At 45.5% G+C, this 24883-nt stretch overlaps 1 long non-coding RNA gene across 1 annotated transcript in view; it reads right to left on the reverse strand.

Moving 5' to 3' along the window:
- LOC109384719 (uncharacterized) overlaps positions 1-24883 on the reverse strand; it is a 65066-nt gene that overhangs the window by 15326 nt on the left and 24857 nt on the right. Inside the window, exon 2 of the long non-coding RNA XR_002124475.1 lies at positions 15737-15909. This is a non-coding gene — a long non-coding RNA (uncharacterized LOC109384719). The remainder of the gene's footprint in view (positions 1-15736; positions 15910-24883) is intronic.

The following is a 24883-nucleotide window of genomic DNA, read 5'->3' on the forward strand; positions in this document are numbered from 1 at the left end:
GGTCATCAGTGCAAAATGCCGGGGCTGGACACAGCATCCCAGCAAATGCTGGCTGTCTAAATGCATCAGGCAGCTCATTACAGGGTCAGCACCAACCTGAAGGGGGAGGGGCTTGTAAAATTACTCTAAAAGAAAAAAAAACTAAATCTGCCTAATATTTAATGTAAACACATCACATCCTAATGCAAGTGCTTTTAAGAAGCAGTCAGTGGGGCGGTCATCCTTCACTGTCCTGGGTGCTGACAGCTATGACCCTTCCAGCCAGTCCACGGGGCTCCAGGGCTGCCCAAATTAATGCCTGTGAAGGTCAGAGGAGCTGGTCAAATGCCCACAGTGAGCCCTGGCGTGTGGACCAAGGGCAGGAGGAGCACAGCCCGGCCGCCTACGTCATGTTGCACGCACACACGTGTGTCAGGCCGTGGGCCCCACGTCTGTGCCAGCACACCGGCCTAGGACCGGGAAGGGGCCCCCAGAGCTGCATGGAGATTCGGGGTAGAAGGGAAGACGGTCCTGTCCTCTAAGCCAGCTCAGATCACGCTCAATGTCTGATTTGGCGGGGTGGGGAATTCTTCCAAAAAAAGTGGAAACACCTGCCCTCCACGGTCGCTTCTGCCGTGGTGTCTGGAACACGGACTGGAACCCTGTGGCTGTCACCACCTGCACCAAGGTGCCCGGCCAAACCCCCTCAGCATCCTCCTGCCCAGATTCACAGAACAAGGCCTGGCCAGCAGAGCGGCCAGCCCAGGACCCCCTGGGAAGTCCATCATGGCCACACGGACATTCCCAGGATCGTGGGCCTGGAGGCGTGGGCTTCGCACAAAACGGCCACAGCAAAGTCCCAGGAACTTGCCACCGTGATTCAGGAAAGAGACGGCCACATAATGGGCTGAGGGCGGGAGTCACAGCCTGACCTTCGCAATTCCCCTGAGGGATGTGGAGCTCCACGGGCCACCGCATAAGTGGGTCACCCGGGTCAGCTTCTCAAGGTGCATGCTGAGAAGTCTACGGGTCACTACGCCATTGGGTCTGGAACTTTCTTTTTAATAGACTGCTCTACCTAACATACAACTTTTATGTGTATGTGTTCTCCCAGACTGGGTGATACCCTGTTTCCCCGAAAATAAGACCTAGGCGGAAACTAAGACCTCGCATGATTTTAGGTGCGAAAATATGGCACCTTGGCATACTGAATATTTTAAGTTGAAGGAGTTTGTGGAAAAGGCACCCTTCTCCCTGAAACAGGCCATAAAACCCTCATGTGAGGGGTGCGTGCCCTCCATATCCTGTGCCCTCCATATCCTGGAGGAATCGTGCTATGGCTTCTTCTCAGGCTAGGTGTTATTTTGGGGAAATACGGTAGCTGAGGGGAAAGCTTTTCTTCTGTGAAAAGACATGTCCTCTGTGTCTGTCTGCCTGTGCTGTCACTGTCACAGCACTGAGGGGGTTATCTGGGTTTGGCCTTAAACTCTTCCTTTTCTTGTTCTGGATCTTTTCCCAGGAAGCAGCAGTACAGAGCAGTGGACCAGCAAACGGGATTGCCGGGCAAGGCGGATGGTGAGCGGGTTCCAGCTTCCTGGGAAGGAGTGTGCCTGGTCCCCCGTGGTAGCCGTGATGACAGCCATTCCACAAGACTGCTGTGTGTGTCCATCTGTCACCTTCCAGAGCAATGGGACACAAGCCCTCCGGTGACCCACATGCTTCCTGGAACTTCACCCTGTCTCCCCGACCCCAGTCTGTCACTACCGAACGGGCACGTCCAAGATCAGGTGGCCTCAGCTGCAGCCTCCAGGAGAAAAGCTGAGAACTCAATACTGGGTTTCTAGAAACAGACAAACTGGGATGAGGTGGTGGAAGCGAGGGCAGAGATGCCCACAGAACCCACAGGTGATCTACAGCTCAAAGATTAGAAAAGAGCTGGAAGAAATAAGGACGTTTCTTTAACTTAAAATGAAAGCATTTATAGAAGTAACTCCCAGCACATGCCTTCAGGTGTTCTCTGAAGACGAGGCCCCGAACTACAAGGCCCTGACAGCTACGGATTTAGAGACATCACAGTGCTATGCAACCCCATAAGTACTGCGGAGGACCAGCTCTGTGTAAGAGACTGCAAAGCTGCTTGGGGCCGCCCGGAACAGACGACGACACAGGACCCCAGGCCCCCGAGGCCTCCGCAGCACTCTCTGCTCATTACATCCTTTGGTCCCAGGGCCACCCATGCCAAGGTGGCCAGCGGGTAGGCCAGGCTCCCTGAGGAGTCCCAGCGTCAAGCTGCCTCCTCTCAGCTACCTCCTTCCAAGCAGCCATGCTGTGCACCACACATAACGGAACGCAAAAGGGAGTTTGCAAAATGCAGGTCCTTCACCCACAGAACATGTCCTCAGTGCATTTTAACCTGCAGGCTCTCACTAAGTCCCAGTAGGCGCAGGGCCTTCCCCGCGGAGCTCACAGTCCAGTCGCAGCTGAGTGCATCCGTGATTGCAGGGCGGAGAGAAGCGGCTCCAACAGATGCGTGTGCGGGGCACAGCGGACCGGCTTCCCAGCAGACTGGCTCTCAGGACAGGCTCCCTGCAGACGCCTGACCGAGGGGAGGGAGTGGCCCGTAAGCAGCTGTCCCCTGGACTTCAGCCACATGTATGCTAGGGGCCCAAGAGTAGAGGAGGCTGTGGCTCAGTCAGGAGCCACAGACTGACTGAGCATAAGGGGTGGACAGACCAGTTCGAGTGTTGTGCAGATGAGTAAGAATTCGGAGGTGGCCTCCGTGACTTCCGTCGTGTGTCCATGTCGTGAAGGCTTCAGAGAATGTGTAAGGGAGGGACTATAAACCACAGAGCCTTCCAGAAGGGTGACATTGAGCGATGCCCCCAGGCACCAGGTCATTAAAACACAGCGTCTTCAAGGATATACAAGGTGTGATAAAAAATACGATCAATGTTTAAATTTAAAAAATTATTGGTGGGGACTGGTTAGCTCAGTTGGTTAGAGCATTGTGCTGATAACACCAATGTTGCCGGTTCAATCCCCACATGGGCCACTATGAGCTGCACCCTCCCTAAAAAGTCAACTTTCTGAAGCAGTTCTGGAAGTCCTCTTTCGTGAGTGTCTTTAGTTGCACTGACCTGGCTGCCTCAATGTCCTGAATCATTTTGACTTTGGGGAAGAGCCAGAAGTCGCACGGTGTCAGGTCCAGTGAATAAGGTGGATGAGGACACACCGTAATGTTTTTATTTGACAGAAATTGCCGTACCAGAAGCGATGCGTGACATGAAGCATTGTCACGATGGAGGACGAAGTAAAGACACGAAAGAGGACTTCCAGAGCTGCTTCAGAAAGTGGCAAGAACGATGGGATAAGTGTGTTCAAAGCGAGGGGGGGGTATTTTGAGGGGGATTAATGGCAATGTGTTTTTTAGTGTAATACATTTTATTTTTTATTTAAACATTGACCATATTGTTTGATCACACCTCTTCCTGGAGTCAGTAGTGTAATGAAAGGAATCTCTAAGATCCAGGAGACCCAGACGCAAGACCCAGCTGCAAGTTACATTCACGAGCTCTTGGGCAATCGCACGACTCCTGGGAGCCTCAGTGCCATCACCTGTCAGCTGGGGGTCAAGGACAATCGCCCTGCTTCTCACAGGGCGGTCACGGGAATCAAGGAGACGGCGTAGACACATGAAACACCAAAGCAGCGGGCGTACACATGACCACACAGGGCAGGGGCCTGGAGACCCCTTCCACTCAAAACCCCCCTGAGTCTCCAGTGCAGCTGCCTCCCTACTATGTCTGGTACCTACCATGTGCCAGACACAGAGAACACCAAGGCAATTAAACGAGGTGGCGTCCTCAGGAGCTCACCAGAAGGAAACGGCTTTTACTGGGTGTCTTATCCCAGAAAAGCAGAAACAAGGAAGGAATCTGCCAGTCGGCAGCCAAGACTCCTGGCTGTCAGACACAACCCTCTGTGAATCAGACGCCCCTCAACATGGAATCTGGGCTATTCTGGAATACCCCATACGTCCTAAAAAGGTTTGGAGGGATCACCTTACTGTCAAAGGTCCCAGGTGCCCATGGCCACGGCCATGGCCATGTGATATTTTTAGAGCTGCTTTCGGAGCCCAGAGCTGTACAGATTTTGTACTCATTCAGAATATAACTAGTATTTAAGTGTGCTGATTATAGCTGCAAACACGCTTTTTATTCCAGCGTGTGGTTGGAGCGCGGGACGGGGAAGATGCTGTGGAAATTTACAGCACAGAAATAGCATGTGGTCTGTCTGCTTGAATCGATCCCTCTGTGACCGACAGTGAGGAGACCAGCAAAGGGCCTGAAGCAAACGGAAGGCCGAGACTAAAACCAGGCTTTTTGTCATCATAGCCTGTTACCAGACACTCGACGGGCTTTTCCACGGTCTGGGAGACCTTCAAGGGCTGCGGCAGCAGACCCAGGGCTGGAGCTTAAGAAGACAAACCTGGCTGGCAGATTGGGGCAACGCAAGCAAACTGTCTAGACATGATCTGATTAAAGGGAAATAATTAAAAGTGGAAAAGTGCGAATCGGTTCCTAACTGCTTGTCTTCCTAACTGAAGCAGCCACTCGACCCGACGTGGAAGTGAGGTGCTGGTGGCAGGAAAGGCTGGAAGGGGCTGTGAAGGCTGAGCTCCGATCCAGCCACCGGCCAGCCCGAGACCCCTTGTGGCTTCCAGTTTCTGATGAAATGTGGGGGTTAAGCAGAAAGGACGCTTTTGTGGGCTCAGTGGTGCTCTGACTTCACCTGGGGGCCAAGCTGGTGTGGGCCACAGGTTTCCAAAGGTTGTCCCAATCTGAGTCTCGGCTGAATTCCATTTCTATTTATTTTTAAGACATTGGCTTTCATAAGACTTCTTTGAAGAAAGGGTCACTGCACCAGCACCTCCCCAAAATCATTTGGAAACCGTTGTATTATATCAGCACCATGATTTCCCATAAGCAGAATGTCTACAATTCTCTATCAAGACACATCCGTGTTGCCCTGATAGGGTCTGGGCCAGTGCCACAGACACCTAACACACATCTGACGATGAAACCCCATGTGTCCCAGAATTTCAAGTCACTGAGGAAAACACGGGACAAGGAGGTCTCTTTTTAAAATAAATACACTACTGATCTCTTTTATCTTTTGTGGCGGGAGTGGGGGAGGATGGTGTCTCTTTATAACTGTTGATCGATTATAGAAAATAAGGGTAAAATGAAAAGATAAAATGAAAAAAAAATCTAGACTACCATCCTGATAATAACTACTTTCCACATTGTTAAGCTCTATGTGTTTGTTTAATGAAGGAGTCCCTCGTTTACACACAGGTGAAATTTGGATCATTCATCTAGTCCAAACTGACCAGCGAACACTTGTTTGCAGTCACACTTGCAGCACACACTTCGCTGACGATCTGCACAGCAGCCGGGAAAATCTTCCAAGCAGGGAAGGGGCCATCACCCTGTGAGGCCCCCAATACTGAAATGGGCATAGAATCCAAGAACATGCATATCCTCAGTAGCAACAAAGACACAACAACTTTGAAACACAAATGGGAGACACCTGCTTCTCTCAATATGGTGAATTAGATCCTAGAAAGGTCGCTCACCCTGGACAATAACTAAAGCCCAGTTAAAACATTGAACTAAACAAACAGATCAGCACACCTAGTTTACAAGCCTAAGTGAATTATGGTGTTCTAAGGCTTTTGTGGATTTTGAGAACTGAGAGGTGAAGATTTTTATTTTAGACTTAACGTATACATGGTAAAAATTTAGCAGTAGCCACTAAGAGAAGCAGAACGTATATCTGCCAGTTGGAAGCGAGAAAAATGGAATAAGAACACAAAGAAACAAAGATGTACTTTAGAAAAAGTAAAAAAAAAAAAAAAAAAAGTTTAAAAATAATTGGGAGAAAAAAATCCAACTTTATTAAAGATCATAAGAAATAAATGGGTTAAATTTGATTGCCAAAAAAAAAAGAACATTAAAACTGAGTTTTAAAAAGCGAGAGAGATACATAAAACCAAATGACACTGTAAGTTGTAAGTCAAAGGATAGAGAAAGGTGATTTAGGAAAATGCCAACCAAAAGAAAGCTTGAGTCAGACAAAACAGAATTGAAAGCAAAAAACATAACTAGAGAAAAAAAATGGTAACTATAAGAAAATAAAAGGTCCAAGTCTTTAAGAAGTTATAATAATTCTACGTTTGTATACATCAAATAGCTTCAAAATATAAAAAACAAAAATGATATTGTTACTGAAAAAATGGCAAATATACCATCACAGTGAGGAAATTGACTATACATTGCTTAATATAGCAAATATACATTAGTAAAAATCTAGGAGATATGAAAAGCACTATTAACAATCTAAATTTAATAATGTAAATCTCATAATCACCCAGCTGAGAATTCACAATCTTCTCAAAAATACACAGAACAGGTATAAAAACTGACATTACACAGGAACATAAAAAATTACTTAGCAAATTTTAAATAATTGGTATTACATGGATTATGTGTTCTGACATCAATGCAACTAAGATAGACATCAATAATGAAAAGATTCCCCATGTTTGAAAATTGTAAAAGACTTTATCAATAACACAGGCTTAGAAGAAAATATAGAACTATAAAAATGTGTAGAACTAAAGGATAATGAGAATATTATTTAACAAAACCTACAAGATGCCATTAAAGCAATACTAAGAGGGAAACTCATAATCTTAAATGCTTACATTAAAAAAGTCGAAAATTATTGAGCTGTCTCTAGCTTAAGAAGCTAGAAAAGCAACTGCAGAATAAACAGAGTAGAAGAAAATACCTATGACAGACAAAAAACAAAAATAAATAAACAAAATAAAGTTAAAATAAAGAGTCAACAAAATCAAGTGTTTTTCTTTGAAAGTAATAAAAAGACAAACACTCTCTGGTCAGGAAGAAAAAAGTATGGCCCAAATAAACTATATTTGTAGTGAAACAGCAGAGGTTTGCAACTAAATGAATAATTTCATGCTAATTTTAACTTGTAATGTAGAAAGGAAGCAATGAATAAATATATTCCTGGAAAAATGTGATTAAAGAAAGCTGACTCAAAAAGAAATGGTTCAAATAATTTTAAAAGCCTAGAAAAACTGGATAGAAATCTTCCAACAAGGAAATCACTAGGTCTTGTTTTCAGCTAAGTACTACCAAAATTTCAAGAGCAGATAACTCAAATCCCACCCAAAATTTTGCAAGAAACAAGAAAAAAAAATGAAAATAGAAAAAAAAAAAAGACTCCCTCTAAATCAAACAAAAGCAGTTAAAGGAAAAATTCAGACCAACCTCACACATGAGTAAAGAAACAAAAATTTAAAACAAGATATGAGCAAAGAGAGCCCAGATGTTCATCAGATGTATATTTAGAAGAGAGAGAAAAAAAAAGTTGAACAAGCTAGATTTATCCAAGGAGTACAAGGGCGTTTACCACTGGGCTAATCCATACATATAATATAAGATAGTAAGAGGGAAACAGTGGAGATTATATGGGCTATCCTAATAGATGCAAAACAACCTTCTATAAAATTCAACATGCATTTATGATTAAAAACATAAACCACAACTCTGCCAGATCTATAAAGGAACTTCCTTAACCTAATGAAAAACATTTGGAAGAAAGTGACAGCAAACATCATTCTTAGTCAAATTAGAACACTCCTTATAAAGATCAGGAACGAGAAAAGGATATCTTCCATTGCTCGATTCAATAGGCCCTAACTCAAACAGGAAAACAAGAAAAAAATATATAAGACTTGACAAGAAAGAAACAGTACTTTAATTATTCACAAACGAACTTTTTAAATGTAGGGGGATTTATAAACAAAATATGACAAATACTAAACATTTAATAAAGTGGCTGGAGGTAAGATCAATACACAAGTGTCAATTACATTTTTATACCCAAGTAAAGAAGCCATCTCCTAAGGCACCCCAAAACTAAGGTGCCTAAGAACAAACAAACATATGCTGTCTGTATCTACGAGTATACAGAGGAGGAGCTAAGACCTACATACAGAAAACTATAAAGCTTTACCAAAAACCATCTGTAAAGGCAAATATATGGGTAGTGATACAATGTTATATAGGTAACAGGACTCAATATCGAAAGTCAATTCTTTCTAAATTGACCTAGATTTACTAATACCATCCAAGCAAATGACCAACAGGTTTTGTTGTCATTTTTATTGTTTGCTGTTGCTGTTTCATAAACTAACTCTAAAATTTCTATAGAAGCGCAAAAGCCCAAGTGCAGCCAAACATCAGAGTGAGAAAAGGTGAGGCGGCTAAAGACTGAGACTTAGGAGAGAGCTGCTGTCATCAGAGCAGAACTGACCCAGCTCTTAAGGCCTACTGATTCCATGACCCTTTCAATACAGAGGACATCCTTCATGTCTTGTCCTATAAAAGAAGAAGGACCTTCCTCACACCATGTGCTTTTGACTTACTCTCTATTCTATTGGAAGTTTTTTGATAAAAAAAAAAAAAGATACTGTGAAATGCTTCCCCCAGCCTAGTTCCTCTTCAAAGATGATGACATACGATTTTTTCCTATTTTGGCACAATGGATATACAAAATGCCCTGTTTCTCGTTACTCCTCACATTCAGGGCACTTACTTACACAGCGAAGAAATCACAGCACGGTCTTCATTCCGATTTTTCCAAACCCCAGATGGCAGATTTTCTTTCTGGGGCACCGGTGTAAAGATTCCCCTCACGGTGTCCCCTTCAGCTTGTACCAGCGTTGAACTCGAATTGGGCCAAGAGGATCCAGAACAAGGTCACCAAGTGCTGTGTGGTCACCTGCATGACCTACACGTCCAGGCGCAGATGCCCCACACCAACCCCGTCCATTAACGGACTTCACGGTGGTGCCCCTCAACTCTGCAAATAATCCCTCATCTATAAATATATGGATATGGCACCTCCCATAATTGGGCACAGTTATTGCAAGGGCTCAAGATATATTTAGGTACCCATAAAGCACCAGCCAATACCCCTTCAAGGGGTTCTTCCAAAACCCCAACATCCAGAGAGGACCCCGTCCCGCCCCCACCGACCACCGGCCCGTCGGGATCCCGCGTATGTCTTGCAATCCTAAATAACTTCCATTTGAAACCAAGACGTTTTCCAAGATTTCCTAATCCTTCCTGATTTCCTGGTGCTAAGAGTCCCCCCAAGGCCTTCTTTATCAGGCAGAAAGGTCATGAGCCCTGGACACGGGGCATCCTGGGTTTGTTGCATCTCCACCTATTTCCAGTTGCATGGTCTTGCATAAGGCATTTTCAGTCTTAGCTTCCTTACCTGGATGACAGGAAGAACAATAGCTACAATCACAGGAGAGCTGTGTAAACTAATGAGATGGCGGTGCAGGCAGAGGTTCATTTATAAACGCCAAACTGATATGCAAATGACAGCTAACACAGTTAGCAGCTATCTTAAGTTACTGCATCTCTCCCTGGACCTTTAGACAATGGCTTCAGGAGGCTGAGATTAAAACCAAACTGCTTTCTCTCCATGCTGGGATGGAGTACATCCCTTAGCTAAATCCTCCAAATTCCTACAGCCCTCCCTGTAATCAGAATCTTCCTTCTCAAGACAAAACATGCATGGCCATGGGACGCCCAGCCCTCTTCACAGCTGTGGGCAAGGTGCTTCCTGGTATCTTATTTGCATCTTCTGTGGTTTCATGGTTCAGCATGGGTGCAACACACATACACACACCAACCACCTTTCCCCTGTCCTCAGGTCCCAGGAGGCTGCAGCTGATCATTTATTTCATTTGCTTTTAGTTCTTAACCAGTAACTAATGTTTGAGTAACTAGTATCTCAGAGATATCTGCGCCCCCATGTTCACTGCAGCATTATTCACAGCTAAGGTATGGAAACAACCTATGTGTCCACTGACAGATGAACGGATAAAGAGAATGTGAGATATACATATATAATGATTATCAGCCTTGAACAAGAAGGGAGTCCTGCCATTTTCAACAACATGCATGTGCCCAGAGGGCATTACGCTCAGTGAGACAAGCCAGGCAAAGGTAGATACTGCACGGTCTCGCGTAGCTGTGGAACTGTACACTTTATATTACAAATTGGTTCACACCTCAAACAAGCTAGACAAAAAGTTAATAAAACTAATTAGCATTTCTCAAAGAAAAAAAAGACTTGGACTATTTCCTCCTGAAGCTTGGGGGTCTACAGATAAATGTCACCTACATTTATAAGGTCCAGTTCAAGATCACAATTTTGCTCCAATTTTCATTGTTACATATGCAACAACTTGACTCACTTGTTCACATAAGCACATAGATGAGACCAGATGGTGTTTTGTAAAAATGAAACTCAACTCTTCGCAGTTCTTCCATTAATATGCCAAAAAAAAACACATAGAAATAAAATAAAAACTAGTTTTAGTGATCAGCCGACAATTTCATCAGTGGATCTTTTCACAAAAGAAAACCTTTGGAAATTGCTGGACCCTCACGAGAACGTGTTACCAAGATATCAGTCATCCAAGCCCCAATTTCTGGATAGTACACCAAGAGATGGACTAGGACTCTAGAAATAGCTTAATTGTATTTACTGCTTTTTCTTAGAAGGCACCTTGCTTAAACGCATATACTCAGAAATAACTTGAAAAAGTCGTGATTTCAATGCACCATTCCGTATATAATATCTTAACACATGATTTTATTCGAATGCCTCAATTATGTCTATCCATATGATTTGCATATTTAGCTCAGTCCAATAATTGAGATAAAGACAGTTTCACTGTCAAATCAACCTGCCAATGAGACCTCCTTTCTATCAGAAAAGGTTTCACCTTATTTTTAAATTGAAATAAGTGTGTAGATAGGTAGGTAGGTATACAGACAGACAGACAGACAGGGGTACTCTTTATAACATTGAGAAAGAAATCATGGGACACACATAAAATCAATTGTTAAAATCAGTAAAGTCAGGATTAAAATGAGATTGCGGTAACTGGAGTATGTTATCTGTTTTATAACAAGCTATAAAGACCAGATACTAATGGTTTCCTCATTGGTATTGAAGCTAGCGGTGTAAAATGTAGCTAAAATCAGAAGTTATTCATGGAACTCTAAGAATGATAGGAGGCATGAGATTCCTTTGGTAAACGTGTCTATGAAGCTTTGTTGTTTGGCTTTGGGTACAACCAAAAAAGTACTATATTTTTATAATCAGAGGGGAAAATTCCTTAAATTTGTTAAGCCGCATGATGAAACTTTGCCTCGACTCTTTTCCCTGCTTTTAGTCTTCTCTTCATATTGGAAGCACAACAGTGCCCAATAAATGGGTCCAAAACATGTTTATTTTGTTTTAACCCTGTCACTCCCTTTCACACGTTAATGGTTCTCCACCAGCCACCAGAGAGGCTTAAATCCAAACACTAAGGGTCCAGCACGAGTGGCTTCCAGTACCATCTTCACATCTCTTTTCTGTCCACTGCAGCTCAAAAACGGCTTAGCTGGGAGGGGCCCCCTCGTACTCAGTACCCAACTCTCAGCCCCTCGGTTTTGCTCTGTGCTGTGCCCAAGTTTATTGGTAACTGCAGCTTCACACCCTCCGCTTGTTAACATTAGACAAAGAAAAATAGAAAAGCAGAAACCTGCCCCGTTTCCTCTTCTCCCCCTCCCAGTCCTTGCGTTAGAACAGACGCTCATTAAATTTCTACTGCTCAATCCGTCTGGAGGAAGCCACCCTGTCCTGGAGAACTAACAGCACGCTCTTTTCTTTGTCTGTAGCTGTTACGCCACTCGAAATTGGCACGTGACAACACCAAGAACCTGGCCAAAGACTTGACCGTGAAGCCTAGAGGACCGCACACACATAAAAATGACCCAAGGTCTCAAAACAAACAGAAAAGGAACCGAAAACTGAAAACTAAGACACCGCAGCTTTCTTGAGATAAATGTGGAAGCTGTGGCCGCTCGGAGTTATTCTAACAGGACCTTCGGCCACACAGGGCACCTCAGAACAGCATCGTTAAGTGTTTCCATTTCTAAAAATACTGTTCAGCCACCTCAGCCACTCTGAAACCACGAGAACGAAAGCAGGATGCTGATATTTTCGATTCTAGTTAGTGTTTTGAACGACCTTTGCTCTAAAGCTTCACCAGCCAGGGGCGCAGTGGCCCTGGGCAGCCACCACGGCTACAGCTCTCCAGACGCCGGCCGGCCCCAGCACCCGACCAAGGCCAAGGCCCCACGAAAGTTTCTCCACCCAAGAGTTTTGTTTTTTTTTAACTGATGACATTCTCCACTTGAAGAAAACAAAACAAAACAAAACCATCTTTCAGATTCAGCTCCTTCAGTCCCAGGAGTGTGACTTGGGGGTGGTTTCAATTCCACGAAGACTGATTCTCTTTATAACTCCTAAGCATTTAAAAATATCTGTGCTTGTGCTGGAATGTCATTTTCTGGTATTTTGGCCTCTTCCACATGAATCTTTTGTAACCATGAGCCATTTCAGTTCTTGGAATTTGCTGGAGACAGAATCCCAGAGGGACCGTCCGGGGACTCGGCGTGGGCAGACGCAGCAGGAATGCCCAGCCCACTGGGCCGGACGGCACATGTGCCAGGGTTTAGTGTTCCCTCCCACCTGAGGGGGCTGTGCTTTCTGCCTAAGTAAGTGCACTGCAGACAAAGAGGGAGTAACCTTAAAATGTTCAAGTTAACATTAAAAAAAAAAAAAAAGGTAGCAGTACACTTAGTTTCCGAGGCACATGAAGAAGGGAGCAACAGCCTCCAATGTCTGATACCAACGTTCCCAGCCCTCCTCCCTGGGCACAGTGGTGAGAAGGCTGCAGACTGCCATCTGCCTCAGCGAAGGGATGTGTCAGTCACAGATCGGCAATATGTTCCCAGCATCACCAAAGGGGCGCACTGGTACCGTGAGCACGGGTCAGGGGTTCAGGAAGATTTCTCAAGCTGGTCCTTTCAAAGGGCAGAGGTGAGAAGCACTCAGGGTGACGAGGAGCTGAGCCAAGGGCAGGACCGCAGTGCCAGGTCCACGCTCAGCCTCTGCCAGCACCTCCGTCTCTCCAGCCTCTTCCTGCAGCGACCCGGAGCGGACAGCGCCAACCCCTCTGCACCTCCGATCCACCAGCCGTCCGATCGCCTCCTCACCCCTGATGTCCTCTCTCCTCATGTCACCATCTTAATCTCCATGTGACCGGTGCCATCTCTGTCCTGCGTACGCTGTCATTTAATGCCACCCTCTCACTTTGTCCCTCTCTGCTCAGCCAAAGGATAATTCGGTGCTTGGCCTACTACGTGCCTTCAACTCCCCATCTGAGGTGTCTAGAGAAACACACACTCACACTGATCCGGGCCTTCAGGCTGTGGCCACGAGCTGCCAGGGGCGCCTAATGCCTCCAGGTGACCACTCTGCAAGTCCCACTTTCCAGAGGACCCCTCACTCCTTCCCTTGTCTCCCCAAACTGCCAATCCCTCCTCTGCCATGGCATCAGCTGGCGACTCTGTTTTCTGTTTCCCCTCAAAAAACAGAAGAAAACTGCAGCCTTCTCCTCAGAGTGCCTCCACGCCGGCACCCACATATCAGTCCCGGCCCATCCCCAGCAGGCGTCCCCCTGTTGCAAATTACCCCACTTGTACACAAATGCACCCCTCTCCTACTCAAGAAACGACCTCAGCAACTCTCGGTCCTACATTATCAATTTTCCGTTCCCGTCAGCATATAAACATACCGATTCTCAACACGAATTCTCCCCACGAATCCTCTTGGCCTTACTGACCCCAGCGGACCCAGCCCCATGTTGTGCTCCCCTTTGCAGTAAGGCCCTGCACAGCTGTCGACAACCTCTGTCTCCGTCTGCCTCCTCCGCTCCAGCCTTCCCTCCACTCCACTAGGGCTTTTGCTGCCACGGCCACCAGAGTCACATGGCATTTCACCATTTTGACCAAAACCACCAATGACATGTAGGGCACCAATCCAAGAGGCAACTCTCGGTCGTCATCTCTCCTGGCCCATCAGCACACCGAAGGCAGCGCCTCACGCGGCCCTTTGGAAATGATTTCACGGGGCTTCCAAGATGCCACACTCCTGGTTTTCCCTACACTTCTGGTCATTCCCTTTCGGTTTCCGCTGCTGCCTCTTCCTCTGGACCTCATGATGCTGGGCTGTCTCAGGGTCCAATCCTTCCAACGTTTCTCCCGCTGGGATCGCAGGTGGTCTTGTTCCTTTAAATACCAACGATCGGCCGAAGACTCCCACACTATCTCCAGCTCAGACGACCGCCTTCAGCTCTCAGATCTCGATATAACTGCCCACTCAGCATCTCCATGTGGGTGTCTAACAATCTCAAACTCAACATGTTCAAACTGAACTTCTAATCTCTTTTTGCGCCAAACCTCCTCCACCTGCAGACTTCCCCATCTGAACTAGACAAAGCTGTCACCAACACCACCTAGTTACCCAAGCTAAACTCCTTGCCATCAGTACAGGCCCTCCCCTCCCTCTCACACCACGCCCATTCTGCCAGGACAGTACAAGGGCTCAATCTTCAAAATACATCCAGAATGGGACCACTTGTCACTACTTCCATGGCTACCAGGGGGGCAAGCCACCATCATCATCTGAATTACCACAGTGGGCTTCTCTGGTGGCCTCTGCGATGTTCTGGTCAACCCTCCTCCTCCACCCCAACTCTCTGTTATCAACACAGAGGCCAGACTGAGCGTATGAACATGGAATGCAAAGCTTGTCCCCTCTGCCTAACACCCTGCACTGACTTCCATCAGAAATCCCAGAATTCCCCCTGGTGGTCAGGGTCCTGCTACCCCCGACCCCTCCCCAGGATTCACTGCTCTCAGCTGGCCCCCCTCCTGCCTCCCTGCCTCTGGGGTCCCTCCAACATGCTGGCGTGCATACAGACTGGGCTCCGGGCTTTTGCACCAACCTTTGGTTCCATGTACTATACCCTTGCTCCAGACACTAAGTAGCATTTCCCACAACGCCTTAACTCCACACTCAAATGTGTCACCTTTTTAATGAGACCTCCACGACCATTCCATTTAAAATGACAACCTGCCCCAGCCTTCCAAACTTGGTCTGCTTTTTCCTTTTTCCACAACTGACGGCTTGGAACAAAACACATAACTTACTTCTTCATGCTGTCAATTTATGCCGTCTGTCTCTCCGTGCCTGTCCCCACCGCTACCCCCAACTCACACCCCACGACCTGGAGTCCCCATGAGAGCAGGGGACACTGTGGTTACCGTGTGTCCTAAGTTAGAAGAGCGCATGGCATGGCCAGGAGCTCAGCCCATATGTTCTCAGCAAATGAAAGGTTCAGTGAGGCCCTGAACGCATTCTGTTCATCTTCTAACCCTGTCTGCTGCTCTACGAAATGAGACTGGCAACTCGACCTCACAAGGTCGTGAAACGCAGTAAATGAGGACCCGTGTGGGAATCTTTGTGAAGAACTGATCACTATAACAGTCACTATAACATGTTAAGGAGCATTCTTCAAATTCCTTCAGGGAAAGCATACTAGGCGACGGCTTCCATGGTGTGACTTAGTGGCACAGAAAAACCCACCGAGGCCGGCCTGCAGCCTTTCCCACCAATGCCTGAGATTCCACTCAAAGACATACATTAAGGTCTGCAAGTCTTCACTTTCCAAATTCAAAGTTACCTCTCAGAAGTCGTGTGGGGAGGAGAGGAACTGTCTTCTGGCCAAATCCTGGTGAGCTGGTGAGGGCTCAGCTGGCTCTTCTCCTCATCCGGAGAAACGGGAGGTCTCTGGCACCAGGGTCCCGCCACACCTGGGGGGCCGGAGCATACCCCTCTCAGCAGGGTGCTCGGCACCTGGGAAACAGAAGGACATGGGAGCTTAGAGAGCAGGCTGAAGGGGGAAGGGCGGCAAAGTCCATCGTGCTGACTTAGGATCGGCCCAGCATGGACCGCTCAAATCTCCCAGCCACAAGGGAGGCTGCTGGTATAACTAGAATCTTATCAGAGCAAACATTGGGAAAGTATCATAGTTCATTGGAGAAGAGCAGAAGCTTACTGTATAAATAACCAAATTCCACCAAAAAGTTAAAAGATAAATCCACCGACACAGACAATTCTCAGATACCCAGTTGTCCCTGGGCCTCCCATTCGGACCCCAGCCATTCAGGTTGGCCCAGTGGAACTCCTACAAAGACAGGTTCAGGTCCATAGAGAAGCTCAAAAATAAGGCAAGATTATGTTCATTGTAACCCCCAGGGCAACCACTAAGAAGATAACTCAAAAGTGTACAATAAAATAAACAACAGAATTAAACTGCTATACTAGAAACTATTTAATATAAAAGAAGGCAAATGGAGGAATAAAGAACACAAAAGACATAAGGTCCATAGGAAACAAACAGCAAAATGGCAGACAAATTCTACCTTATCAGTAATTACACTGAATGGTCTAAACACTCCAGTCAAAAGGCAGAAATTGGTAGAATGGATAAAAAGTACGTATGCTCTTAGAAGAGATCCACTTTAGAATAGCATCAAAAAGAATAAAGTATGTGTAAGTAAATGTTTTACATGATGTGTAAGACGTACACTGAAAACTACCAAAACATCATTTCAAGAAACTAAAGGCCTAAATAAATAGGAAGATCTGTGCTCGTGGACTGGAAGACAATATTGTCCAGACAGCAGTACTCCCAGATTTGTCTGCAGATTTAGTGCAACCTCTAGTAAAATCCCAACTTCATTTTTTTGCAGAAATTGACAAACTGACCCTAAAATGCACATAGAAATCTACGAGGCTTTGAATAGCCAAAGAGCCTTGCAAGAGAACCTCTGAACAGCCAAGGGAACCAAAAGCAAAACTGGAGGAGTGGAACTTCCTGATGTCAAAAAAATACCAAAAACAAAACAAAACAAAACAAAAACAACTACTAATCAAGATAGTGTGACACTAGCATAAGGACAGACATACAAACGAATGGATTAGAATTAACAGTCCAGAAATATACCCATACATTGATGGTTAACTGGTTTTTGACAAGAGAGTCATGACAATTCAAAGGGTAAATGATGGTCCTTTCAACTAATGGTGCTAACATTCAAAAAATGAACCTCATCACAGACCTTACACATTTCACAACTATGAACTCAAAATGGATCATAGACCTAAATGTGAAACTCGGAAGAAAACATAGCAGCAAATCCCTGTAACCTCGATTAGGTACCAGTTTCTTAGCTAGTTCACCAAAAGCACATACAACTACAAAACAGATGTATTGGGAATCCATAAAATTTACAATTTTTCATGTCAAAAACACCATCAATAAAGTAAAAGATAGCCCGCAGAATAGGAAAAGTACAAACAAATCATAAGGACCTTGTATCTACATTATATAAAGAACACATACAACTCAACAATAAAAAGACAGATAACCCAAATTCAAAGCGGGCCAAAGAGTGGACTAGGCACTTTTCCAGAAAAGATAATGTCCAGTAAGCACGTAATCAAGTGCTCAACAAGAATATTCAGTTAGGGAAACGCAAACCAAAACCACAATGACATACCACTTCACAGCCACCAGGATGGCCCAAATGATAACAAGGGGCGGCGAGGGCATGGAGCACTCTGAACCCTTGCTGTGGCGGCTGGGGGTGAGGAGGGGTGCAGCTGCTTTAGGAACCGGTTTGGCAGTTCCACGAAGTGTTAGCCATAGAGGTACCCTGTGACCCAGCAATACCACATCTAGGTGTATGCCCAAGAGAAACGAAACAAACGTCTGCACCAACACAAGGACGGGAACACCTGGGCAGCAGCATTATTCAAAACAGCCGAAAAGTGGCAACGACTCAAATGCCCACCGACTGGTGAATGTGTAACAAAACATGGCAGTGGAGCTGGCCATGAACGGAAGGACGTACTGACGCATGCCACAGCATGGGTGGGCTGGGAGGACATCACGCTAAGTGAAAGAGCTGGGGACGAAAGGCCGCCAAGGGCGCGAAACCATGTCTGTGAAACGTCCAGAACAGGCAAATCCACAGAGAGAGAAAGCAGGCTAGTGTTTTCCGGGGCCTCGGGGTGAGGAGGTAAGGAGTGACTGCTATGGACACAGGCCGTTTGGAAGAGTACTGCAATGCTCTGGAATCAGATGGTGATGGTGCTCGTACAGCTGTCAGGATACTGAAAACCACTGAACTGCACACCTTGAAGTGGTGGCTTCTATACTACAAGGATTATATCTCAATGAAACTATTCTTTAAGAAGAAACATATGAACTAAAAAAAAAATTTTTTTTTTTAAAGCATAAGGCAGGATAACCCCAGAATTTCTGAAACTCTTTCTTTTCTCAGGGACGGCTGCTGGTCAGGAACGCCACCCCAGTGTCTGAACCGCCCTTATTTTTAGGTGTCTCTGGCCAGGCAGGAAAGAACAAAATCAATTCTGTCTTTCTAGTCGCTTCCAAGCAGGGCATTAGAGAGAAGCAAGGGCTTAGATCTGGGCAGACATGAGCTAGGTCCAGCTAGATAAACCCACTGATCTCCTTGGTAGCTATTCCGTCCTCACTGCTTTCAGAAGTCTGCCCACACGCAGCCTGAGGAAGTGAATTCTGCGATGCTTAGCACAGGCTGCTCAAGTCCAGACCCTCAATGTCAAGTCTGAGAATCCTAACCCTCCCACAAAGTCACCTGCTCAAGCAAGTCCCCTCGCCTGCCGAAAGCTGCCTCCATACCCCCCATCAGTCCTGGAAAGCCTCGAGGTGCCAACTCCAGAAAATGTGGTCCTGTTTTTTGCAAGTCTATTTTCTGCCTTTACTTAGCAATAAACCCAGACCCTCCAAACAAAAGGCAATACAATGCAGTCTCTTTTACCCCGTGTTCCTGCCATTTCTCCCAGGTAAGAGCCAGTAAATAGAATTATAATCTTCAGCAGGAAATACAAGCTCTCTTCTCAGCCAGTGCACTGGCAACAGGAGACGTTTTTAGCTGCATTATAAAAAGATTTATACAGAGGCTGCACGCAGAGGGTGTGTCTTGAGCCCATGTGGCTTCCAGGCGGTTGGCAGGTTGCAGAGTCCCCTGTCCCCACCTTTCCGGAGCCCCACTGTCAGGGAGCCTCAGAAGCATACACAGGCGTGGACAGCAGTGCTGCAGTGCTTCACAGCTGGTTTTTACACTCGTATGTTTACTGTGCCTTGTGGCTGCCTCAGCAGTGGCTCACCTGTCCACGTATCAAGCACTGCGCTTAGAAGTGCTCTGCCTAGGAAGCTGCACAGCCTCTGAGTGCTCAGTCCCTGCCCTGACACCGCCCCACAAACCCTGCTATTTTTAGGGTGCGGTTCCGTGGAGCACCATAATGCAAGGATTGGGTTTTAGCAGAAACACCTAGTAAATATTCATCCATTTGTCAGCCTTCTCTTGCACTCCTCCCACCTTCTGACAGACTGGGAAGAGAGATGCAAAGATGGATAAGACGTGGTCCTGCTCTCAAGGTAAGACCGTGGAGGAATCTTTACACCCACACATCATCTGCTGATTCAAAACAAAACAAACTGAAAAACACTACTGTTTGTCACTTGAAACCAAAGTTTCAGGTAAGGCTTCTAGTTTCCTAAGAATGTGCTCCTTTGGTGATTTCAATTTCATTTGAATATAATTTAATTAATCCACTCCTTTATACAAACAAGGATGCAACATCAAGTATAAACAAAAAACTCAATTGTCTGGAATCACCTGAGAAAGCCAACCTGGTGCAAAATATGCATTACAGAAATTGTTCTACTCACTTATTTCTTTCACCGATTGTATGTACATTCAGTATATAAATGAGTCCTGTTAGTGCATTATAGGTAAAATTGTTCCTTGTTAAACTAATTCACCCAACTAAAAACAGCTGGAATCACTAAAATAACAAGGCTTAAGAAAAAAATAAGGTTAGGGATAACCACTCAAAACTTTAAAAGCTTTGTAATCTGCACGTGTGCATAATATATATACATATACATACACACAGACGCATACATACATATGTATGTGTACATATCGAGAAGCGATGTGTGACACGGAGTGTTGTCACGATGGAGGAGGATTTACCGCACACTTCAAAACACACCTTCTCTCAACCACAGCTCACACCCGACTGACTGCACCAAACAAGATGAAACTTGTCACACACTGTTATGGCTCCTGGGGGTGATCTAGCGACACAAAATGAGGACCATCAGTGTCTCCATGATTTACCAGGCAGGACCCTGAAAGAGCAGACCTGGGCATGGTGTCAAAGGGCGGGGACAAGAGCGGGGCATCAGCCAGGGGCCTCCAGCCGGCAGACAGACACACAGAAGGGGCTGCCAGGGCGTGGGAACGAACCTGGGGGGCGTGGCTTCTGGAAGCCAGGGGGGCGCGGCAGGGCGGCTGGACCCTGCTGAGCCAGCACTGTGGTCAGACACAGGGCAGGAGGGGACCGGCCCGCACTCCCGCCAGCCCACCAGCGGCCCAGGGGCAACACGGGACTCGGCCAAAGCTGGGTTTTGCTGGGTGACAATGAAAGGAGGAGAACAGACCACATTCCAGAAGGAGGTGAGTGGGCACATAGGGTGGCAGCGAACACTAACAGGGAAGCACGGCTGAGGGTGCCAAGGGGAACGACTTCCTTCTAAAGGATTCGCTGCAGTGAGGGAGGCGGTGATCAGAGTGGATGCTGGGTGTCCGGGTGTCAGAATAATCGGGTGTCATCCGGGATGGGCAGCTGAAGGAAGACAGAAGGCAAGGTCACTGGAGGGGAGGTCAAGGAAGAAACGGCGGGACCCTGGTTTTGGAACGACCTCCTGTGCAGATGTGGAAAGGGTGACCTCAGTGACAGGGAGGACGGCAGTGTATTGGTGGATCCAATTTTCAGTGACTGTGGAGGAGGGCCTGGGGACCTGCAAGAGACCCAAAGAAGGAGTAGAGATGGGGGTGGGACGGCTGCTTCCCAGGGAGCAGGGGGCGTTTGAGGAGGAAGATGGGGTGCTGGCCTGGAAGAAGCAATGAGAGAAGCAAGGAGGGTACCAACCCCACCCTGATACACACGTTTTCTGAGGGTGACAGTCACTGATCTCAGCCCGGTGGCAAGTGCAGTCCTGGACAAAGCACAGGCCCTACACGAGAGCTGCCCTCACGGAAGGGGACACAGGTTAAACGGTCAGGCAGGTGGCCAGGTAGCTGGTCAGTGGCAGCCCACGTAAGTCCAAGCAAAGCTCTTGCAAAAACCCTCTACCCCATGGGGTCTTCCATGTAGACATCTCACAATACTTATAACGAGTATCTGCAAACAACTGTAGAAAGACGCGTCCTTCAGTAAGTAGGGTTGGGACAGAAGCTGCACAGGTGGGAACAGTCAGGCTTGTTTCCAAACAATGCCTAAGGGTAAAACTACGACTTTACTAGAAAAAAAAATGACAAAATTATTTATAGCCCAAGAAGAAGACCTTTCAAAGCAAACCTCAAAAATAAAGAAGTCATGAAGATCTAACTACACAAAAACTGGATTTCTATATGGAAAAAAAACCATAAGCAAAGTAAAAGTGAATACATTGGGAATAATTATCCTCATTATATGTAATGAAGAATAAATATCACTAATTGACAATGAAAAATCAATAGAAACTACAATAAAAAAAAGCAAAGGATGTGAACAGATACTTCACAGAAAGAACTATCACTAAACGTTTGAAGACACTGAATTTCACTGTTTTTTTAAAGATTTTTTTTTTAATTGGGGAATTGGGGGATGGGAACAGTGCTGGGGAATTGGGGGAAGGGGAACAGACAAGTTGCTGTCCTTTTGTTCTTCAGTCTAGTTGTGGAGGACTTTCACTGGCCCAAATTCACACACAGGCTAGATCACTGGCCCAAGTTGGCACCATCATTGCACTCTGCTTCATCAGTTGCCAGCTTCTAGATGACCACTCACGGCAGCTGCTGGCTACACACAGTAGCCCATGGCAACCCACTGCAGCAGGGGCTGCAGCCTACACCGTCACCGGCGACTCCCAGCAGCCCAGCTCCAGGTTGAGCTGTTGTTCAGCATCTTAGCTGTAGAGGGCAGTGTCACTGGCCCTCATATGTGGGATCCGAACCGGGGCCCTCTGGCATCCCAAGCCAGCTCTTAACCAACGCGCCACTCGGCCAGCCCTGAATCTCACTTTTAATTAAAGAAATGGAGTTAAAAAGAGACCATATTTCACCTATCAGATCAGCATAATAATGGACGCCAGTGGAAAATTACTTGGAAATGAGAAAAGTATAACATACATAACTTTGACCTACACATGCCACCCTGAGTATTTACTTTATGACTAAACTGGCAAAAATGTGTAATAGGTATGTAAAAACATATTCTCGGTAGCATCCTCTACAAGAACAAACACTGAAAAGCTACTTAAAGGCCATTCAAGAGGGAGAAGTTGAATAAATACGATGGTGTCATCCACATCAGTGAAGAATGACTTGGACCTTAAGTGTGGGTATAAAGAGCTGTCTATGACACAACCACAAATAGGAAGGCAGAGTACAATTTACATAATCCAATTTGTGAACACAAATTGAAGTAAATCACTCACACACCTAATTTTTCTAAAAGAATGTAAGAAAAAAAAAAAGAAGAAAAACCTGTTGATAATCACTTTAGACAAAAGGAAATTTTACTCTTCATTTTATTCCTTACTGAACTTGTTTTCTTTACCTTCTGCATTTATAACTCTAAATTTTCAGAGCTAAAGATTTTTGATGTAGGATATTACCCATAAGATAATACACATGGAGAGAAAGAATTATTTTTTGTTGACCTCACCAAAGATCACATAAGTACCACACACATTGCAAACTTTGAATTAAAATCCCAAACTTTGAACTAAAAGGCCCATTACTTTGCACTCTCGGTTTCCTGACGCAAATCCTTACAGTGGGTCCAGCTCTGACATGGGCCCAGGGGTTGGTAGTGGACACTGTTCCTTCTTCTGCTTGTCTCTCTCTCCTTTCCATAATGAATGGATGTTTAGACTTGGTGCCAAATCGTCATCAACACAGAATCCTACTCCCAACGAGAACGCCTCCGACTTACCTACCATTCCTTACACACACGTTCACAAAAGGGGTGCAAAGGCAACCCCTCTGCTTCTCCCCAATCTTTCCATTTCAAGGTCGAGAACTGTCATTTAGCTACTGCTGAACTGGCAAGTTACTATGCCAAAAATCATGATTGCTCTACGCATGTCTACTTATGCGGCCATGATACGGGGAGGTTTTCGCATGTGTGATTTGTTTGACTTGAACATGAATAGAGGTCTTGTCCGGCTTCCATAAAGCAATCTCTGTTTACAGACATTACTGTATATTAATGGTTCGCACGCTGGGAGACAGAGGGCCCCACAGTCATCCCTGTAGAGTTGCTCCGCAGTTAGTGATTTCACATTTGCCTTCTCTGGGGGAAAATAAAACACATTCGTCAATAATGGAGTTATGGGTCGAATCATAGCTAAGGAATGAATTCACCAGCTTATTGACTATCAATTAATTAAATCAGGTTGCTTTTTTTTCATCCTCTTGTGATAAAAGGCATTTGCCTAATTCAATCATCATTTCTGAGTCTAAGAAACGACTCATGAAAAGGAAGCTGATTCTTAGGCTTAAACCTGCTCATAAAGACCCAACTAATTTACCCAACAATACCAACTTAGGCACAAAATAAGCAGCTTGTCACAGTAGGGGCATGACCCCAAGGAAAAACAGTTTATTTAGAATGGTGAGATAAAACATACCCCAACTTTAAAGAATGGAGCAAACAATTCCTTTGACTATGTAGTTTTGAAAAGGAATAATGTAGATTTTTATGTGCTGATAGGAAAAATCTCCAGTCTAAGTAGAAAAAGGCCATACTCAGTGGCCTCCATTAAAAGCGGAAGATGAGGGTCTGGCCTGGGAGTGTCAGTAAGAAGCCAGCAGAAGATGCCTCCTGTTTGGAAGACTGAAGGTCCGAGCAGGAGGGAGAACTGCTTTGCACTGGAACCGTGTTTGTACCCTTCAATATTTTATTTTTTAATACGCTATCTATGTTTTGTTGAGGTGAAATTCCCATCACACAAAATTAACCATTTTAAAGTTAACAATTCTGTGGCATCCAGTATATTCACCATGTTGTGAATTAGCACCTCTAACTAATTCCCAAACATTTCCATCGCCCCAAAATTAAGCCCATTAGCCATTAAGCAGTTATTCTTCACTCCCCTCTGCCCAGCCCCTGGGAACCAACAATCGGCTTTCCATCTCTATGGCTTTACCTATTCTGGGTATTTCATATAAGTGAAATAATACAGTAAGTGACCTTTTGTGTCTGGCTTCTTTTGTACTTGATTTTTTACAACTAAAACATAAACAAAATATTTCCTGGAAAAATTCCAAGTCACTCATTACTTTTTTTTTTTTTCAAATATGTGAATGCCTAATATCTATCAATCAATTACAAGGTCAGACAATTAAGTTCGCGAACTCATCCTAGAAAAAGTGCTACATAGCTCATTGCTGAATATCACTATGATCACCTTCAAAGTCCTCCCCTTTAAGAAGCTGTGAACCGACACCAGTGCCTCGTCCACCCTTTAAAGCAATTTTGGGACTCTTTTTCTGGAATGGCCATCAGAGCTGTCGTTGTATTACCCTGATGTCCTAAATATCATCAAAATGTCTTTCTTTCAATATTTCCTTTATCTTCGGGTTAAAAGTCATTGGGGGCCAGATCAGGTGAGGGGGGGCGTGGAGGGAGGGTGTTCCAATACAGTTATTTGTTTACTGGC

The sequence above is a fragment of the Hipposideros armiger genome, unplaced genomic scaffold (assembly GCF_001890085.2).
Source record: "Hipposideros armiger isolate ML-2016 unplaced genomic scaffold, ASM189008v1 scaffold_100, whole genome shotgun sequence".
NCBI classification, from domain to species: Eukaryota; Metazoa; Chordata; class Mammalia; order Chiroptera; family Hipposideridae; genus Hipposideros; species Hipposideros armiger.